This window comes from Tachysurus vachellii, chromosome 8 (genome assembly GCF_030014155.1).
Source record: "Tachysurus vachellii isolate PV-2020 chromosome 8, HZAU_Pvac_v1, whole genome shotgun sequence".
Taxonomy (NCBI): domain Eukaryota; kingdom Metazoa; phylum Chordata; class Actinopteri; order Siluriformes; family Bagridae; genus Tachysurus; species Tachysurus vachellii.
In genome coordinates, this window is record NC_083467.1 from 20,021,502 (window position 1) to 20,031,501 (window position 10,000).

General features: G+C 40.2%; 1 protein-coding gene across 3 annotated transcripts in view; it reads left to right on the top strand.

The window, feature by feature from the left end:
• The window catches only part of adarb1b (adenosine deaminase RNA specific B1b), a 165,026-nt gene that overhangs the window by 70,048 nt on the left and 84,978 nt on the right, over positions 1 to 10,000 (top strand). For all 3 annotated transcript variants that reach the window (XM_060876839.1, XM_060876841.1, XM_060876840.1), the window contains exon 3: positions 1,472 to 1,543. The gene's annotated coding sequence lies outside the window, so the exon portion shown is untranslated. The remainder of the gene's footprint in view (positions 1 to 1,471; positions 1,544 to 10,000) is intronic.

A 10,000-nucleotide genomic window follows, 5' to 3' on the forward strand; every position in this document is an offset into this window, starting at 1 on the left:
AGATCAGAAAGTTGCCCAGGTCCACCAAGCTGCCACTGCTGGGCCCCTGAGCAAGGCCCTTAACCCTTAGATGCTCACTTGTATAAAACGAGATTAAAATGAATGTCACTCTGGATAAGAGCGTCTGCCAAATGCCGTAAATGTAAATGAGTTGCCTGTAGTGTGTCTATGGGCTAGAAACGGCTGATCTCCTGGGGTTTTACACTCTAAACTGTCTTTATACAGAATGGTATGAAAAACATCCAGTTCTGCGCGTGGAAACGGCATGCGGATGAGAGAGTACCGAGGAGAAAGACCAGACCAGATCGAGCTGCCAGGACAGCGATGGAAACCCAAATAAGCACTCTTTACAAATATACAACATGCCAAACAAGGAGGCTTATGGGCTACATCGGCAGAAGACTACGTTGTGTTCCAGTCTCTCATCAGCAAGAGGGAAAAAAAAAAAAGACACTCTATCACGTCTATGGCGTTTCCACCCACAGATCTGCTGCTCACTGGATTGTTTGTTTTCTCACACGATTCTGTGGAAACTGTAGATTATTGTGTGAAAATCCAAGGAGATCAGCAGCTTGTGAAATGCCCAGATCAACTCTTCAGCATATTATATTCAAAGTCACTGTGATCACATTAACCCAAGCTCTTGGACTGTATCTGTATGATTGTATGCATTGCGCTGCTCCCACGTGATTGGCTGATTGTTTCTATTAAAGTGGCCGGCATTTGTAGAACTAGAGTTTTGACTTCTCTATACAACACACACTACCTCAGCCAGATGTTTTTTTTTACATATTGCAATAAATAGTGCACAACTGCACACATCTGCACTGTCAAGTCATACTGCTCTGTTATATATCTGTGTGTGTGATATATATCAAAAAAAATAAAAAAAAAAAATATATATATATATATATTTTTTTTTTGACATTTTTTATCTATTTTTTTATTTGCTTGTTTGTCTAATTTCAATTCACCTATTTTTTGTTTTCTATTGGTTTTCTACCTTTATAACACAGATAGTCAAAGTGCATTTCTCTACATGTTGTACCGTTTATAGATCGGAATTTGACGCAAAATAGAAATATATTCATCGATATGTGACTAAAATTTAGGGTAAGGGTTAAAACAAGAATATAGTTTGATCAATTGTAACGAACTCAAGGATGATTTTGTTTCATAGCGGTTTTGCTGCATGTTTAATTGTAACATTAATATCACGGAGGTTGATAGAAATGTCAATATCAGCCAGTGGTGTTGATAAAGGCTTCGGTATGGATTGCTGTCTGTAGTTTAAACTGGTAGTGTTTGACTTCACACAGAGGAGGAACAGCATCTGTCAGTCCCATCTGTCACTCACTTTTCTTTTGAATGTGTTTGAATGTGACACTAAGGGAGAATGTACAAGTATTTACGACACTGGAGCACTTCTATAAAGGTCATCCTCTGTTTTTGTTTTTTTTTCCTTTCACAGGGAATCTGTTGTTGCTGTGTACTTCAGGCTCTTATCTTCCGGCTCACGTCTTCAGGCTGCATTTTTTCCAAGGTAGGATTGGCTACAGATGGCTGGTTGAAATAACGTTTCTTGTTTAGACTAGATATGGAACGCGCTAACCGGAAACACGCTGCTTCCCACCACTTTACAAAGTCAACAGTTGAGCGTTTCCATTGATGTGCATCCTGTAAAATGCTACGTCCAGCAGTGAAGGTGATGAACACAAGCTCCTGTAAAAAAAAAAAAAAAAAAAAAAAAGGTCTCACAGGAATCAGAGATGTTAACATGTGTATTAGAAAGTAAAGTTGGTTAAAATGATATTAGCATATCTATACTTATAAGTAGAATGTTTCTACAGAGGTTCTTAATAGTTATGGTTTTACTGTTGCCTCTGTTTTTTTTTTAACCTTCAAGTGTGATGTACGTCAGTTAACTTGAAATTGTTCAGGATTTTTCTGATATCCAGCTTCAATCTGTTTCTTAAATAGTGTTTTATTTCTGACTATTAGTTAATATTTTACTCAAGCCCCCGGCTCTCATCGCCGTGGCCCGGGTTCGATTCCCGGACAGGGAGCTAACCCAGCCACCAAAGAGTTACAGTCATATGCAACCGTTCAGGAACCCATGAAATGAGGTTTATTGGATTAACAGAAAATGCACAATATTATTATTAAAATGTATTATTAATCCAATAAAAGCTAAATAATAAACCTCATTTCACTACTGAAATATTACTGTTATTTGATAGATCAAAATGAAGTTGCTGATCCAAACACCCAAATATTTATAAATGAAAATCATGAAAATTGTCAGGGGTTCCTAAACTTTTGCATACGACTGTAACTCTGTGTCCGGCATAAAACCCGTGCCAAATCTAATACGCGAACCATGTGATCTGCTGTGGCAACGCCGAACAGGGAGCAGCCAAAAAATGTAGTCCAGTTTGTACACAAGGAACAGACTCGAATACCACCAGCACGCAGCTCTTTCGCACCAGTCCCATTGCCTTGTGGGATAGCGCAGACTACATTGTTTCCATACTGCAGAATCTCAGCAGAAGCAGTAGGTCATATGGGACTCTCAATACTGAGACTCTGTACATGCTTCTGTGTTCACCTTGGTGCACTGCGTTTTACTTGCTCTGTGTTTTCAGGTGTCTTTTATCCTTGCAGCATGCTGTCAAAAGTCATAGATATTGGTTTGGGTTTAACTGTAGATGTTTACACCTCTCGCCCAGGACCACTGCTTGCCAGATGTTACTTAGCTGCATAGCAGTGACCCTGATGTTACTGTGTTGCACTGGTAGCATCCAATGTTAATTTCAATCCCTGGTCACATCCCACATTTGCCCTGCAGTCTGTATCCTGACCCTTGCCTTCTCATGCGAGCTGCGGTGAGGATCAGATGTGGTAGTGTCGCTGCAGGCCTCGCGGTGCTTATCATCCATATTTTCCATCCGAGCCCGAGGCGATAATTTCCATCCATCGGTACAGCTGCCTGCCCACGTCACTCACATCGATCTGTGCTGCAAAACAGGACAGCACTGTGCAGCGCTATGAACACAGGCTTGCTTTGTGATCCCGCTTCTCAGTACACACCCACTGGAGTCATCTCCGTCCCATTCTACCTCTCTCTACGCCGCATGACAAATGTCTGAAATTGCAGTATATTTATTGTTCAATGTCCCTCTCCGTCATTGCACATTCAGGTCTGAGGAATTACATCACTTCAGCTGTGAGACTTTATATTCTATTGTTTAACACCACAACTACAAATCCTGAGACTAGTAACCTACTATTGGAGATCAGTGACCTAGTATTGATTCTCTGCTGGGTAATTAATTAGAATGGCCCCACAAATGATTATTTGTTGTATTGTGTTATGGTCTGGTTACATTTGATTGATCTTCAAACCTCAAGGATTTTACAAAAAGGGTTAGGGTTAATGTTGTTTTTTTTATTTATTTATTTATTTTTTATTTCTGATATAGAGGCACTTTGATTTGATTTCTCTCCTGGCCCATTATAGCAAAACAGAGCCGAGTGCTGACAGTGCAGCTCTCTATTTCTAGAGGAAAAGGTCACAGAGCAGGTCTGTGGTGTGCTGCTGTGCTGCAGTTATGCTTTTCCTGACCGTGAACACGGTGTAGGTTTGTAATGTCCTCTAACAATGACATTTGTGGTAACCAGTCTAGAGGGGTTGTTTCATTAAGAAGTCAATCCCCTGGGACAACCACAGCTGCAACGTTCACAACTCATGCTGTAATAAAAATGAACCTAATTAAACTTTAATTAAAAATAAGAAAAACAGCGTTATTGTAGCATCCCAGCGATGGTCCCCACAAAGCAGATGTTACCATGCACATCCTTAAGTGATACCTTTTTTTTTTTTGTCTTCATCTTCATTAATACCACTTTTTTTACCACTATTTTTATTAATTAAATATCAACATGTAGGTTTTTCCTCTTGTAGATTAATGAACATTGTGTCTATTCATTCTTTCACTTAAAATCACACATTACCTCAGCAGCCTTTATTTCATTTTATCCTAAAGACCAAAAAAAAAAAAAACTTTTACTAATGATTATACAAATTTCTTTTTTAATTAGCATGTTTTTTACTCTTAGTTTTTTTTTTAGTTTCAGATTAGGTGGATTGTCAGTGTAGACGCTCCAGAAGACACTGAGAAAAAACATTGTGTAGCATCCACCATACAGGTCCGTGTGAATGAGTCCTTTTTCTTATCAGAACAAGTGCATTAATATAAACCTGTTTATACGATTTGCCTTGACGCTGCCACTACTTTCATAGCTTCTTTTACAGAAAATGAATACCTCCTTGTCAGTTAGATTTGAGAACTAAATTGTGCTGTGGTATACATTTAGTTAGCTGAAGATGACGATTGCAAATAAAAAAAATTACTGCATCAAATGGATTCCAAATGATGACTTTGGTTCTTTCCACATGATTGAGATTCATTTTGAATGAGTTTAATTAATTTCACATGCATTAGATTCATTTCACGTGGCTCGGAGTCATTTCACGTGGCTCGGAGTCATTTCACGTGGCTCGGAGTCATTTCACGTGGCTCGGAGTCATTTCACGTGGCTCGGAGTCATTTCACGTGGCTCGGAGTCATTTCACGTGGCTCGGAGTCATTTCACGTGACTCGGAGTCATTCCACGAGTCATATCGTGTGGCTCAGATTCATTTCACATAATTGTGTTTGTTGTGTTGGTGTAAAAACTGCTCTCATTTGTACCATCATCGATTAGACGGTGATGTCGGTTTGTAGCGTAAATGAATCATCACTGTTGTGTCATCTCAGAGCCAACGCAGTTTTTAGATTCATGAATTCTTGGCCCGTGTTCTGGCTGCTGTCTTTCAGGAGGTGACAAGGATTTAGGTTTCTGTAGCTCTTTCACTCTTTATTGTTACCTAAAAACTCTTTTGTTTATTAAGCAGCTTAAACATCCTGGCCATGTTTGCATGGTTTCTGTTTTTGTCATCATTCTGTCTGGATGTATTTATATAAAATTCCCTTTTTTTTCCTGAAGGTTATCTATGAAGTCATCACTGTTCTCGTAGATAATTCAATCGTAGAAAAAAGTCCAAGTGCTGCAAGTTCGTCCACCTGCTCATCTGCTCACCATGAGCGGAAAAAAGTGCGAGATGTAGCCAGGAACCCGCCTATTGCCCAGAATGCATTGCTCAGCATGAACGCCGGGGCAATCTGTTTCTCAGGGACCTCCGCCAACCTAATTCACATCACAGCCAGTCTTTCAAATCTCAATACACGATGCTTTTCCTGCTACTGTTTACAGCTCTGCATTAACTGGGATCACATGCCGCATTCGAGTGCCAGATTTTACCTCCTCATTATCTATGAAACTCTGCTGTATTTGAAATGTTATACGAGGAATCATCAGGGCTGAGTAATTAGCATGGAAAAAAAAAAGGCAGTTTGCAATTTGGCCTTCACTTGCACAAGTTTGCAGTTACACAACCCTTTTTTTTTCTTAGTGTGAGTTTTTATGCTTATAAAACTACAGTTCTAATGAGCAGATCTTTTCCACTGCCTAACCATTTTAAAAATATTTAAGACATAACACATCTGATCATGTTTAAATGCTCAGACTAATTATATAGTCCATGAAGCTGAATAATAAGCCTGGAATTTAAGTGAACAGGACGGAACAAATTGTGTGTGTGTGTGTGTGTCAGAGCACTCACGTATGTCGGAGACATTTCTTGCTTCCTCACAGCTGTGTGTGAGTGTGTGTGTGTTTATATGAGAGAAAGTCTATGTCTACCAGCCTGTGTGTGTGTGTGTGTGTCAGACATTTCTGAGATCCCTCATGCTCCCTCACTGCTGTATGCTTGTTTCGGTGCGTGTGCGTATGTGTTTGTGTGTTTATGCACGTGTGTGTGTTGGTGTATATATTTGAGTCAGTGTCTGCGTGAGACAACGTTTCTTCTCAGCCGTGCTAGAGAGTATGCTTCTTCATACTGTAGCTGTGTGTGTTGGTTAGAGTTGTGCGTATGCTGGAATGTGAGCAAGTGCGTGTCAGTGTGTATGTGGGAGTTTATACCAGTGTCTTCGTGCATGAGACATTTCTCTGCTCCCTTATAGCTGTGTGTGTGTCTGTTTTGGTGTGTGTGTGTGTGTGTGTGTGTGTGTGTGTGTGAGTGATGTGCCACATGTGCGTATGGTTGTACTGTGAATGTTTTCGTGATGTTTTTATAGCAGTATAGATGTTCTTTGAAGCCTGTGATTTTTTCACATGGTTAGTATGCTAGCACTTAATTATCCTTTCATCTGAGCAAAGATGAAAGATGTCATTTGCTTTTCTCAGTAAAAAAAGACTTTACAGGTTCGGCTAAACGGCACATTCGGTCCACATGGTGCTTTCGTCGTCTCAGATGTGGAGCGTCCTGGTCGCTGCATGGTTTAACAAGCTAGCTGAATAGAGCGAGGAATGGAGGAGATGCTAAATTGTACAGTGGCTCGACAGTCTGTAGGACTTCAGCAGCTGGGGAAAATTGGCCTTTGACTTTTCTTTGCTTCTGTAAACAGTCGCAGCATCAACAGCACTCCGATTTTCTTCATCGTGTAATTAAAATGACGGATTAACACACATGTACACAGCTGTACACCGGCCCTTCCTCACGCTGCTTCAGTGCAAATATGGAAATATTAAAAAGGCATCGTTCACGTAGCCGAGCCGACACGCCGTCTTCTACTGGGAAGACATCCACGTTCGCTTTTCCAGAAAAGGAAGCTTGTTTTTAAGTGGTATTAAACATCAGTCTGCTGCATGACGAGAACTCCAGGCCAAAATATGATCTGATGGTAAAGCCTTTCACCAGCTTTAATAAATCATTATCACTAGCTATGTTTATGTAGAGACGAGTAAACTGTTTATAGAGCTACTGCAGCGGTCGCGTATAATTTACTGTAGCATTTATGGATTTTACAGGAGACTTGAAAAGTTTTCTGCTTTCTAAGATAAAGCAATCCAAACGCAAATAAATAGCCGAGGGCACGAGGCACCGATGACGAACACATTTACACTTATTTCCACTTTCTATGCAGGATATATCTAGGTGAACTTTGACCTGTAGGCTCACAGATTGCAGGCCAATGTACCCCAAGGACGTGTATTTTCCGTTTCTGTGTCGATAAATGTAGAAACGTAAAAGAAGAGAACTCAATGTCACTGTTTATTATTTCCTTTCAGTGTGTATCACACTTCATAACTGCCCTTTTTATCTCTGATCCCTTATTACCGGTACGCCGGCAAAATGGACTTCTCTGACATTTTCAATCAGTGTGTATACGAATAAAAGAATTATTAATGTAAATATGGCTGGAAGTCTGGTATAAAATCAGTCACGACTTTTTCTTTTTTTTTCGTTTACATTCTATGATTCTAATACATTCTATTATTTATTTATTTATTTATTTATTTATCTTTTTATTAATTTTTTTATTGTATTTTATTTTTTCTTCCTATGTATTCAGACGTTTCGAAAACCTTACTCAGAATTTTACTGATTGAATAAAAACGCTTGCTACAGTAAAGAATCATCAGCAGACATTGAAACACAACATTCGAAGAAGCCTTATTGTGTCCAAAATGTCAGTTACTCAATATTAATCTCTTGTTTATGGAAAAGCAATATGACATTCACTATCATGCGGTACAGCTGTGATTCAGCCACAGGAACAAGCTCACAGTGACGAGTGCTATAACTAATATTAATCTAAAAAATAGATTATGGTGATATTCAGTTCGACTCACAATTGCGAGCGCATTATCGCTTTCTACCAGCACACTGGCGTTCATTTCTGCCGGTAAAATGGAAAAATCGTATAGCGGATATTTTGAATCAGCGTAAGCAAAGGAATTATTTTATCACCACAAGTCTGATCTGAAATGAGTCAGGAGTCTGTTGGCTTTCAGTGGGTGTGTTTGTTTCTGTTCTTACACAGAATTTTACTGACTGGGGATAACGGCTAGATTTTAGATTTAGGACTTTTTTTTTTTTAGGTAAAAACAAATATTTGTGAAAAATTAAACTTTTTAAAGCCCAGAGTGTTTACTTTTATATCAGCTTTATATTAACACTACTGTGGAGTGTGACATGACAAAGATATTTAATGCTGAACACAGACACAAACAAACAGCAGCTACTGTAGCTCCATATTTTGGCCTCTGGTAAATGCTCCATAATGAGCTATGAGCGGTTAAGTGGTCTGTGATGGACGGTTTGAGGAGAAATGCAGGCTGCTGTGGGCCCTCCAGAGCATTGTGCAGAGGATATGTTGCTGTTCGGTGGTGTTGCTGTTCGGTGCGCTGCAGCAGGCAGCACGGGAGCCTGGCATGACTCCTGCACACAGGATAGAACAGATGGGGATTAAGCGAGGAGCATTTGGAGGCTTTTCAGGCTCAGCCGAAGCGCACAGCCAGTACTCCTTTCCTTTTGTTTTCTATCCAGACTGATTACTAGGCTTTGATTTGGATCATCTTAAGAGGTAGAGAAGGTGAAAATATCCATGTTGCACATATTGAGCCTTTCACTTCTTAGTATTTCAGACATCTGCACGCTAGACTTCATTCATTGTTTGTGTTAGCATAGCTGCCTAACAGCTTTGGTGTTTGTGGTTCAGTCCTTATGGCAGATAAACTCCTGTGGGCTGTGTGTGTTGTCTGAGGGGGTTTAATGCCAGGTTTACACTTTACATATACATAGTATATATAGGAGGAAACGCATACGCCACCGAACAGCAACATATCCTCTGCGCAATGCTCTATATATATATATATTTATATGTTCATTAGCTGTTTTGTTGTCAGAGACTTTTTTGTATTTTACAGGTTTTCCTCCAGAGAATGACTATTTATTTATTTATTTAAATATTTTTTGGGGAAAAAATTGTGCTAGAAGAAAGACAAATAGTTTATCCTGTTGCTTTAGTGAACAACATGAAGTATTGTTAAAAGCTTGCAAGTGTGCTCGCGAGAAATGTGTGCTTGTGCGCGAGCTCGTGTACGAGTGCGAGTGTGTATGTGCGAGCATGTGTGCCAGTAAGGGAGAGACACAACACTAGCAGCACACTGCAATAACCAAAACTAAACACACAACACTAACAGCACACTGCAGTCCATTTCCTGATGCAGCCTTGTTTCTGTTGCACTGTAAAACTCCTGAGTGGAATCTGGCTTCATGATCGTATGAGTGAGCGATCCTTACTTCATCAGGAGGTGGTTAGTATGGAGCCAGCAGACTCTCCAAGCCCCATAAAGCCCCTTGTCCTCCTGTGAGACAGAGCCTCCAGAGGGAAGAATGGCATGAAAGTGTTTGACACCATAGTGCAGAGTCTCAGCAGGATGTCCGAGTGTTCCTGCTTCTCTCAGCCCTGGTTAGCGTTTCTCCTGGGACCAGCCTGTTCTATTTCTATGCTAGGTTCCTAACTGGGCTCCTTGTCTCTGCCTTGTCTCATTTTTTTCCTCCCTCATTATTTTGCTCGATGCGATATGTGTCAAACACAAAACAAGTTTTAGACTAGTGCACAGAGCTGGAGACAAATCGGATTCACGTAATTGGGCTTTTTATGTAACGCCTCCACAAAAAAATTCCCATTTAAACAGTGGAGATGTGCGCTTCGGGAAGGCCGAGCATGTCAAATCATTTTAATTAGAGAAGATTTTCCTCCCTCTGGTCATCAGGCTCAGTCCCACACGGGCCTGACGGAGCGACAGAAGCAAATTACACGTATTGTTTCTGTGATTATTCCAAACAGTATCTCAGGTTTTAAATACCTTTGTTTTAATCCCCGCTCATTCACAGGGATAAAAACCAGATCATGAAATCCCACGATGAAGCTCAATGACACGTAATTACAGCGTGTTTCAGGTTCCCCAGCTGACACATCATGCAAAATACATCAGTGTTTTCTCCATCTGGATGATGGAGTACACATGTTAGTGTGTTAATGGAAAA